This window comes from Spinacia oleracea, chromosome 3, assembly GCF_020520425.1.
Source record: "Spinacia oleracea cultivar Varoflay chromosome 3, BTI_SOV_V1, whole genome shotgun sequence".
Classification (NCBI taxonomy): Eukaryota; Viridiplantae; Streptophyta; class Magnoliopsida; order Caryophyllales; family Amaranthaceae; genus Spinacia; species Spinacia oleracea.
In genome coordinates, this window is record NC_079489.1 from 46,156,153 (window position 1) to 46,166,543 (window position 10,391).

Sequence of the window (10,391 nt, forward strand, 5' to 3'; positions counted from 1 at the left end):
TCAGAAGTAATCGAATTTCTCGAATTTATTCCAAATTGCATTCACTCACTTATTTTAATACTTGATTCTTCTTTATTTTGAGTATTGAGGGTGTAAATTATATATATATATATATTATATATATATATATATATATATATATAATATATATATATATATATATATTATATATATATATATATATATATATATATATATATATATATATAGATTGAAGGGGCTGAGGCCTTGGAGGTATGAATTGAAGAGTAGGCCAGAAGAGTGCAGCATTTTTCTAGGTTTGTTTGGAAATCCCTGCTTGAATTATGTATTGAGTGATAACTAATTACTTACTGTTTTGCTGGTAAATTTGTTCCCCTAAGGTGATTTGTTAGCGGTAAGATTTTCAGCATTGAGTAAAACTGATATGTTAGTGGGAAAAGATGGGAGATAGATTCTCGGTTATCTATTCTAGGAGTAAGGCTTTGGTTTGGTTGTTGTAGTCTTAATTGCAAGACAAGTCTCAGTTGAGTGTTGATGTAACCTGATAATGTCTACAAGTTGAGAGCTTGTAACATTCTCATATCCTTTAATTGAAATGGAACTCTGAGTCCGATCTCTGTTGCTTTCTGCTACCAACTAGCATGTTTGATTGACCTTAGTATGAATCTGTTCTAAGCAACTTTAATTTGGTGGAGCTTATATCATATGGTGTCTTGCCAAATTTCATTTGTTCACTTATGAGCTATTTGTTCACTTTAATTTCTGTTTTGCAGGGCTTTGATGATAATGTTCAGCAGGCTGATGTTTGTATAAACAATGATTCCCTCTTTTTTTTTTTCTTCTCTACACCCCCAGCAGGCTGTAGGCTGTTATGATTACATTGAATGAGATAAAATGCAACATTCCTCCAGGACAGTGTAGAACAGTTTCATTTCACATGGAAATTTGAAATTATCTTGTTTCTGGTTGTATCCACTTGAGGAAGCACTAGAACTAACACCTCTAATAATATATGGCTTGAGCCCTTTACCTGGGAGGTTAGTTATTTTGTAACCTTATTTTCTTTTGCTGATATATTTTCCACATTTTATGGGAAAGCTTGCGAAGTTAACTTCTCGTTCCGTTAATTTCTTATACACAAACTTGCAACTGAATATTTCGACTTCTTTTTTACAAGGTTTTTTTTACTTATTACTGTCACATTTGGTCACTTGGGATTTGATTATTTCTTTGCCATAAGAGAAAGAGTGCAATAAGACGACAAAAGAAAGTGAAGGGATATGACCTATCCCACCCAAATGAGTTCTTGCCCGAGCTGAAAGAAGAACAACAACTTGCTCTTCCACCTAACGAAGTGAACTGCAAATCCAGACAAAACCTATTGTAAGGGCTACTTTAAAATTTTCATATTTCATCTTCGTCTTTTTAATTTTAGTTGATAAACTTGATTGTTGATGTTTCAAATGTGGGGTTTACATGTCGTACCAGTTTGTGATATGTTACACGGGGATGCTGCTGTTTTATGGTGTTGATTTGTGTGTTGGTATGTATATGCTGGTATGCAGTTAGGTGTTATGCATAATGGTTGATGTGTGTTCTGTTTGTATAGTCCAATTTTGTATAGTTCAGTTCTATTTCGTGAATTTCAGTTAAGCATATAAACAACCTGTCATATAAATTTGGTTATGTTTTGGTTTTGTCCGTTCTGTTTGCTTTTGTTCTGTTTTGGTTCAGTTACTTTGCTTATAAATTTATTCTGCTTTTGGAACTCTAGCATGACTTTAATACATTTGCAAGTGTTGTTATAAGTGCCTGCATTGCTTTCATATCAAAATCACTATTATAAGGTAGACACCACTTGAAGTAACCTGATCAAGGCTCTGGTTTTGCATGCTGGTAGTCCATGCCAAAGCTGTCTAAAACTGCAGTTTTGATGAGGTGGAGACTTCAGATTATCAAATTGGTAGCAACTCGCTTTGGGTATTGGCATTAGAACTGGGAAGCTATGTGATATCCTATTGAGTCCCTTTTCTTTTTCATGCTTTCCAGTATTTACGGAGCTTTGTACCATTTTCTGCAGGTACAAATGGAAGTGTTTCTTTTGACCCATCTCTTGATATAAGAAGACAGAAGAACGACACCACGCTGTCAAACTTAGGATCTGTGAAGGATAACGAAAGACAAGATCTTAACTGTGCTGTGAAGGAATACTTACTCTTGGCAGGGTATCGTCTGACTGCAATGACATTCTATGAAGAGGTAATGTAAAATTCAAGATATTTCTTCGTGATTTCTTCAAGAAAAGAAGTAGTTGGCCAAATATATTTCTTCTTGATTTCCAGTATAGCATAAGATGAATATATTTTCTTTTGCGTCACAAGAACCTAAAATTTTATCCTACAGATTCGTAAAAATCCTACAAAATTATCTTGAATTTTCCCCTATGAATGTAACAGATGCCTATTGTAGAGGGAGGGTTGTGGTTTTGACACTGAACTGAAGTACTGAACTTAACTTAATTGTAGCTGACCCTTTAGATATTATAATTGACCGACTTTGAATTGTCATTATAAGTTTGGCTTAAGCAATATTGTCCTCAAAACTGCAGGTTATGGATCAGGAAAATAGATACACCATGTAACTTTGTTGCCTTGTTTCATGGAATGCATATGTATGATTGTGTGATGCTATCACTGCCTTACTTGGTAGCTTCAACTTGCCACTCAGTACTTCGGATCTTGCCGCCGCCAAACTAATAAGGTAAAACCCTTGCCTTTCCTTTCCTATCCTTCAGTTGTCTTCTTCGATCTTGCCTTTCTTTTGAGTGCTTGTATCCTTCTCCCTTCTCCATTCTCCCTTCTACCTTCTTCTTTCATTCTTATTTCACCACCGAGTATCTCCTCTTTAATAGATTTTGGGACTGATCTCCACCGTCGTCGTCTCACTAAAGGCTACAGATCGACTCATCTCGACCGCGAATCACAAAACTCTTCAGACTCGTATCCACCGTGTCGTCTCACTAAAGGCTACGTGTACTTGACAAATTAGTATGTGTCACTCCTCCTTCGTCCTCCTTGTCGTTTTGTCTATTTGAATTACGGTCATATTTTGACTGTTATAGTCGTTTTGTCTATGTGTGCTTGCTATTTGCTAGTATCATAGTTGAGTAATTCTGTAGTAAATATAGTTGTCGTTTGATCGAATAGAACCTATATTGTTATAAGTGAAATAAACCCTTATCAATTGTCAAATCTGTGGCACATATCCATTTGTTGCTATGACTAGTGCAGAATTCTGCACCATTCTTGGATGAGTTACTGGTCACATAATATCGAGGGTGTCAGCTTTTTGAGATGATCCTAATTATCCTATAGAGTACAGACTGAAGCTAGTATATCAATGGGTACGGTGATCTGATTCCTTTTAGTATACACTGCTATAATTTTAAGTGTTTGACCTTGATGCAATCAGATTGGTTGCTTTGTTTTTTGGTAACTTCTGTTTTGGACTTTAATAGAAAAGCTCCCTTTGCCTTTTGACTTAGCGGGCTGGTTCTGATTGAAGTTGTTGCATAACTGTTGTGCATGCTCTGCCTTGATTGCTTAGCTTGATTAGGAATTGCAGGCTTGTGGGCTGATGTGGCATGTTGAATTGTTGCATATACTCCAACACTAATGCTGCATCACTCAGTGTGTGTTCTACCCTTGTTTTAGGAAATATTCTCTCCGTGGATTAATAAGGATCCACAGAATACAGAAGTTGGAGGTGAATTATTTTCGACGCCATTGACCTGAAACACCATCTAGGGGATCATACTTATGTCTCAGTAACTGATAGTGGTTACTGGCAGGTCAGTAAAGCTTTTAATTTACGAACTTGATATCTCCTTTTTGTAGCTTCCAATACATGAAACTTGAATCATGCATGATCTTGCTGTTGTGTTAACAGATAGAGCTAGAAGGTCTTGACATTGCAAACAGTTCAACAGGTAAAGTCCCTGACTGCACATTCTCTATATATGTTGAAAGTATTTTTCATACTATTACAATGATAAGTGGAAAGCAGGATTCAAATTTCCTTACAATTTACAGGTCACTGTTCGGCAGAATACTGCATCATGTGAAGAGATGGCTACAACAATGTCTACGGCAGAATCTGTAGCTCTTAAAGGACTACCTCAATGCATTGTTACTGTGATAGCTGAGGTCTGATACCTGATCCATGATTAAAATTCTATTTTCAAACTTTAAGGGGGGCTTTACTTCATGAACTTGATAGATTTAAATACATACTTATTTCGTAGTTCAAATGTTCAATGTGGCTTTATTTTCTAGTTTGCCAGATTCAGCAAGACTTTGATATTATACTGGAGCCATGTCCCATGTTTGCTGAAGCCATCCTTCAAGTCAGAATCAGTACCCTGGGGTGCTCCTAATAAGCTTCTTGGAGCTGATGGCAGCTGGATAAGGTATGGATGACTTCATGCTATATTTTAGAGCATTTTTTCTCTCTGAACAAGACATTCACTTAGATTAATTTTTTGAAACTCACTATTATGGTGACCTTTAATTTGTCAGGCGTACATTAAAAAAATTACAAAATATATTTATCAGCCGTAAGAAATGTTACTGGTGTATAACCTTGAATTATATCTGTTAAACACATACATCTGATTAGATGCATCCCATTGTAACTTTATATGGTATTGTGACTAACTGATTTCAAGTTGTTGGCCCTCTTGTATTTTTTTAGTTATGGCTTTCAGGCAAACATCTTTCCGAGTTGCCTTCCTTCTTCTACTTGTGTTTAGTTAGTGTCCTTTTCCAGTCCGTTTCCTGTCTACCTCCCCTCATTCTCTCCCCTCCCCCATGTTACTTGTCATCTACTATGTACTATGCTACTTTAAGAAATACGAAATCTATATGCAATAACAAGCATTTTCACACGCTCCTTGGATTAACAGGCACTGTGTCATGTTCCTGAGTGGCTGACCTCATGAGATAATAAAATCAACCTTCAGAAGTGACAGAGATGCCAGCTGCTCCTGTACACCCTTTCCACTCCAAGATGAACATTCGAAGAGGGGTACTAGAAGAAGAATGTGCAGACATAATGCAGCACTTCTCCCGACTCAAAAGGAGGAAGGCAAAGGAAAAGGAAAAGGAAAAGGATATATCGTCATCTGATGAATCAGGCCAACGGTTTAGGTTTGCTTGAAAGGTTAAACCTGATTTATATTCTTGTCTGAAGATATTGGGATTATGTGTGTCTGCTATATAAGTTGTCAAATGTTTTCGGTTTCGCGTGGAAAATATCAAATGTCTGCTATATAAGGTAGCTTATTGAATGTTTGGCACGGCAGTTAACCTGTCCTATCACTATTTAGGTGGTTTGTTTTTGTAAACATATGATGGTTGATTTATATGTGAAAATCAAAGTTTCTTGGAAGTTATTGGTGGTTGATGATATTTTTGGACATTGTATAAATATGGCGTGAGTACAGGTTCTATATTTTTTGGGATTGTAGAATATAAAAAAATAAAATTATTTATAAAAAAAAATTACACATTATTCGCGGCGTTTAAACTCACGCAATTTTACAATGTTTGAGGCGTTTAGGTAGAAAACGCCGCTTTACAATATTATTCATTTGAGGCGTTTTTTCTACCTGACGCCGCAAATGAATGATTAATTTGAGGCGTTTTTTAACGCCGCAAATCAATCCTATTCATTTGCTGCCACTCTATTTGCTGCTACGCCAAAAACGCCGCAAATGAATATAAAAGTGACGCCTCAAATGAATGTTTTTCTACTAGTGCTAATTCAATCTTCAATTTTCAATCTTCCTACACTTTTCTAAAATATCAAAGTAATCGGGAGTACAAATCGGAAAATTAGCCTAAACCTAGCAAGGTAATCCGAATCCCTTATACAAATTATCATGATTCAATCAAAATTTCTACCTTTCTAATTTCAAGTTTACTAATGCTATGATGTTCTGGTGTTGATTCTTACACACTTGAACCAGGAAATGCCAAAAAGGAGTAATCTTTGAGGGGATTTCATACTTGAAACCCCCCCTCAAATGATCATCCAAACTCCTTCTATAAGTTTTAAGTTTCAATCTTTATGCTTTGTTTTAATAAAAAAACATGATTAGTAACTTGAAGCTTTCATCCTTGAAAGTATTCCTTACAACAATCATCATCAAATCTTCAAAAACCTCAACTTTATACAAGTTCAAGGATGTTTGGGAAAGTGCAAACCCTTTTCCAAACTAGAACACATGAGCATTTCAATTTCTATCATCAATATTCAAGTTCTATATTCAATATTCAATGATGTTTAAGTGAGATCAACTTCTCCTTAAACTAGAATCAATTTCAAGTTATGGAGCATATTAAAGGTGAGGCCTTTTAGCATGGAAAGGTCTAATCTTTAAGAGTCAAGACTCATAATTTCAATATTTAAGTTCAATATTCAAATTCAACATTCAAGTTCAAGTTTCCTTTCAAATTCTATGTTCAAAATCAATGATGCTTTTAGATGAGCAACTCATCTAAAGTTAAGATTTTTAGAGAATTGAATCCGTGTCGGGCACACTTATTATTAACTAGTTGTTTGGCGTTCGGATTTCAAATACAATAATACAACTTCAATATCGTCATTTCAATATCTCAATATCGCACTTTCAATACCGCACTTTCAATACCGCACTTTCAAATATCGCAATTTCAATATCGCACTTTTAATATCACAATTTCAATAACGCACTTTCAATATCGCACCTTTATTTCCTATGCTTGCAATTTCAATTCCGCACTCTTTATTCACCTTTTTAAGGTGATGTGGTCTTGTACACCTTTCAATAATTCCTTTATTTTTGTGATGATACTTTACATGTTTATCGCTTTCATCACCTAACATGCTAAATACAACAAGATACAAAGGTTACATCACGCTTAATAAAGATAATTTTTTGACAAACCGGCTTTAGGTTCTCTTAATTAACTTTAAAGTAAAGTGACCACGTACAAGTAGCAATTTAAATATTCTAAATTGCAAAATTCAACCTAGTGCATGATTAGGATTTCACGAAAGATCCTTGTCTTGTATTTGAATGTATTTTTAAATCTTGCCAAAATAAGCGGTTTGTTCCCGTACCCGAATCTCACACATTCGGTTTCAAGATTCAATGCCTTATCCAAAAGAGTCAATTTTTGGTCCTTCCAAACTGGACGCTTAAAAATGTTTGGTGGCGACTCCTTCAAGTTTAAAATTTCAAAAACTGTAGGGATTGTCCTATAATTATAAAAAAAATAACACCCTACAATCCGACGACTCCACTAGGGAGTTCTAAATTTCAAATTCGAGTATACGAGCAACTTATGAGAAATCTTCCACTGCTACGCTCAAGTTCTGGATGCCAGCAGTAGCGCCAGGCGCAGGCCCTGCGTCTGGCGCTGCTGCCTGCTTTCAGCGTAGTGGCTTCTAGTGGCTGGTTTCCCATTCTGCCCAAATATTCGAGTGGGAGTTTAACTCAGATTTTGAACTTCGAAAGAGCGCTCCCAAACTCCGAGAACGAACGAAAGGTAAGCTTTTCAAGTACAATATTCAAATACAATTGTGATTCTAGGCATCTCATGCATGATTTCAAAAATACTATTTGTGCAAAATGAATTTCTACCTTGCCCAACATAAATGTGTTCTACATTCGGGTTAGCCCCGGGGGTAAAGGAGTGGTCACTCTCCATACGGTTCCTGACCAAAGTGTTTGACCACTTCTGATCCCACCGAACCTTGACATTTGCTTGATGTTCCTGACATCTTGCATGGAGGTCGTCTGCCGAAAATCACTTCCCCTAAGTGGAGGTGAAACGGTTGTTACCAGATCCGCCTCTTAGTCAAGGACCCTTTTTCCGCCTAAGCCGACTACCTGCATCATACAAAACTTAGACCGACCTTAGGTTGAGAACTTTGCATGTCGCATTCATATTCATGTTAGTGTGACAACGTGCTATTTGTGCATTGTGCAGGCGTCTTTGCACGCGTGAATGAGTAACCCCGAGTTCTAGCTTTGCCAAAACCATTAGCCTCCAACTAGGAACCTAGGAGCATCATTCAAACCTCATGCATCTAAAATCGCCGATTTAGGGTCTTCTAGGAGTGCCACTCCATTTGATTCAAAACCCCTAAACACGCCTCACGCACAAATCCCAATCTAACGGCGTCCTAATGCCGGATTTCCAAATCCAAGTTTTGAAATTCCAATCCAACGGCGACATAATGCCAGATTTCAAGTCAAATTCCCAAATCCAAGTCACAAAATCCCAATCCAACGGCGTCATAATGCCGGATTTCCAAATCCAAGTTTCGAAATTCTTATCCAACGGCGTCATAATGCCGGATTTCCAAGTCAAATTTCCAAATCCAAGTCTCAAAATCCCAATCCAACGGCGTCATACTGCCGGATTTCCAAGCCCAAGTTTCAAAAATCCAATCTAAACGACGTCGTAATGCCGGATTTTTGAGTCAAATTTCCAAGTCAAGTCCTATGTTCAAAATCCTAAGCTCAAATGGCCAAATCTATGATGTCATAATGCCGAATTTTCAAACCCTTATTCAAAGTCTTCCAAGAATCAAGTTCCAAATCCAACTTCAAATACCTCAAACCTATGACGGCATAATGCCGGATTTTCATGTTCAAAAATTCCAAATCCTTTAAATTCCAAATTCAAGGCCTCATCTTCTATACAAAATGTAACACTCTAATAATTCCTTATTTTTTATAAAACATTTTCCGACTCAAAACAAAGGAATTACCAAGATATTACCGCCACCGTGATAACGGCTAAGGCTATTTACCAGAATTACGCAGCGGAAATTAACTAACTTTCAAATATAATAAATAGTTAATGGTCATAAAAAAACTTGGAACCATTAAGGCCCAAAACAAAACATTAAATAGTTTAGGAAATCCATTAACTAAGGTTTTAATTCAAACTGTAGTCATGACTAAAATAAAAGTAGAGTTTATAAAATACGGAAGTAGAAATAAGCTCTCAACCACGATTCCCATGATAACTTCTCCCGCAAGTTATCTCTACAAACCTGTTTTATTAAAATCTACTCCCCAACAACGCAAATGCAATGGTGGATCATCATAGGGTCATTAAGGCGAAGGCTATGACCGAAAGTCATAAAGCACGAAGTCAGCAAAAGCTGAGTATGAACAAGCTAGAATAACATTCTATCCTAACATGCTTCACTAAACGAATTAATAATCCACATGCAAAAGCCATTTAATAAACAAGTAAACATGGAGACAAGACTCGACACTTGACACGACTCTTGAATCACAGTTTAATTAAGAAGTAGCTTCGAACGGTTAAAATAAAGTATCCTCAAAAGGAAAGAAAAGGGTGATGGGAGCCAACCATCAATCAAATAATAATAAGTCAGACTCCTACCGACAGTCGGGCCATACCGACAGGAATTCCTGTGCATAGAAGCATAAAAAGAAGAATGAAACAACGTCTTGTATCATTCAAGGAGTACAAGTTTTCCGGCAAGACTCCCCCCATTGTTCATACTCAAGGTATATACGTTCCAAGAGTTTTGAAGCTCATTCTGAGTTGCACTTTACGTTAATTAATATCTTATGTACAAGGAAACTCAAGACTCAACAACAAAGCAAGCAAACAATCAAACACAGACACTTCATTTTAATCCTTTAGGACTTGTGACCAAACATAGGACTCAAGTGATATTACTCCCATTGTTCCTTCTCAAAAACATTGTTTGAGATAACCCGACATTGCCTGTTAACAAGCGGGGTGTGCCCATAGCACGAATAATCCTTAGTTCAATTAACATAGACTTCCCTAACATATTCTACATGGCGATAGAATAAATGATGCACTGAGGCATAAACACTTGGCTCAAAGTATGCTAGACATTCCGTACAATAGCATAAACATAACTTGCATGCGAAATACTCATACATGCATATCAAATTGAACAACATGCTTGACATAATTCAACGATTATTAAAGATCACAACATGACTGTCCACAAGGCTTCATAAAGCATTAACAATCCATAACATGCTCGTTCACATAGAATACATAGATTCAATAATAATTCACAACATGCTTGTACACACATTAAACATGAAATCTCAACACTTTAAGTTCACATGATTCACCATCAATACACATCATATAATCCTCATGGAATAGGTGGTCACCCTAGTCATGTACGTACCTGGAATTCCTAAGTACGGGGCCAATTCGCGAATCAAGACTCAAGGCTAGAAATCACCTCCTATGATAAAAATAGGAAAACCTAATTTTTATCCGTGTTTACTAAATTTCCAGCAACTTTTATAGATTCTAAAACCCTTGTTT

At 36.5% G+C, this 10,391-nt stretch overlaps 2 long non-coding RNA genes across 3 annotated transcripts; both read left to right on the plus strand.

The window, feature by feature from the left end:
• The first annotated feature begins 832 nt into the window (after positions 1–832).
• LOC130468985 (uncharacterized) lies at positions 833–3,029 on the plus strand. 2 transcript variants are annotated; one of them, XR_008929357.1, is made up of 5 exons: positions 833–1,019; positions 1,160–1,365; positions 2,063–2,241; positions 2,591–2,742; positions 2,894–3,029. It is a non-coding gene; the product is annotated as an uncharacterized lncRNA (long non-coding RNA). The 2 variants fall into 2 exon arrangements; XR_008929356.1 differs by having other exon boundaries at positions 840–1,365.
• Positions 3,030–3,248: 219 nt separating this feature from the next.
• LOC130468986 (uncharacterized) lies at positions 3,249–5,430 on the plus strand. The gene is made up of 6 exons (XR_008929358.1): positions 3,249–3,385; positions 3,696–3,832; positions 3,931–3,970; positions 4,074–4,187; positions 4,317–4,450; positions 4,946–5,430. It is a non-coding gene; the product is annotated as an uncharacterized lncRNA (long non-coding RNA).
• The last annotated feature ends 4,961 nt before the right edge of the window (positions 5,431–10,391 follow it).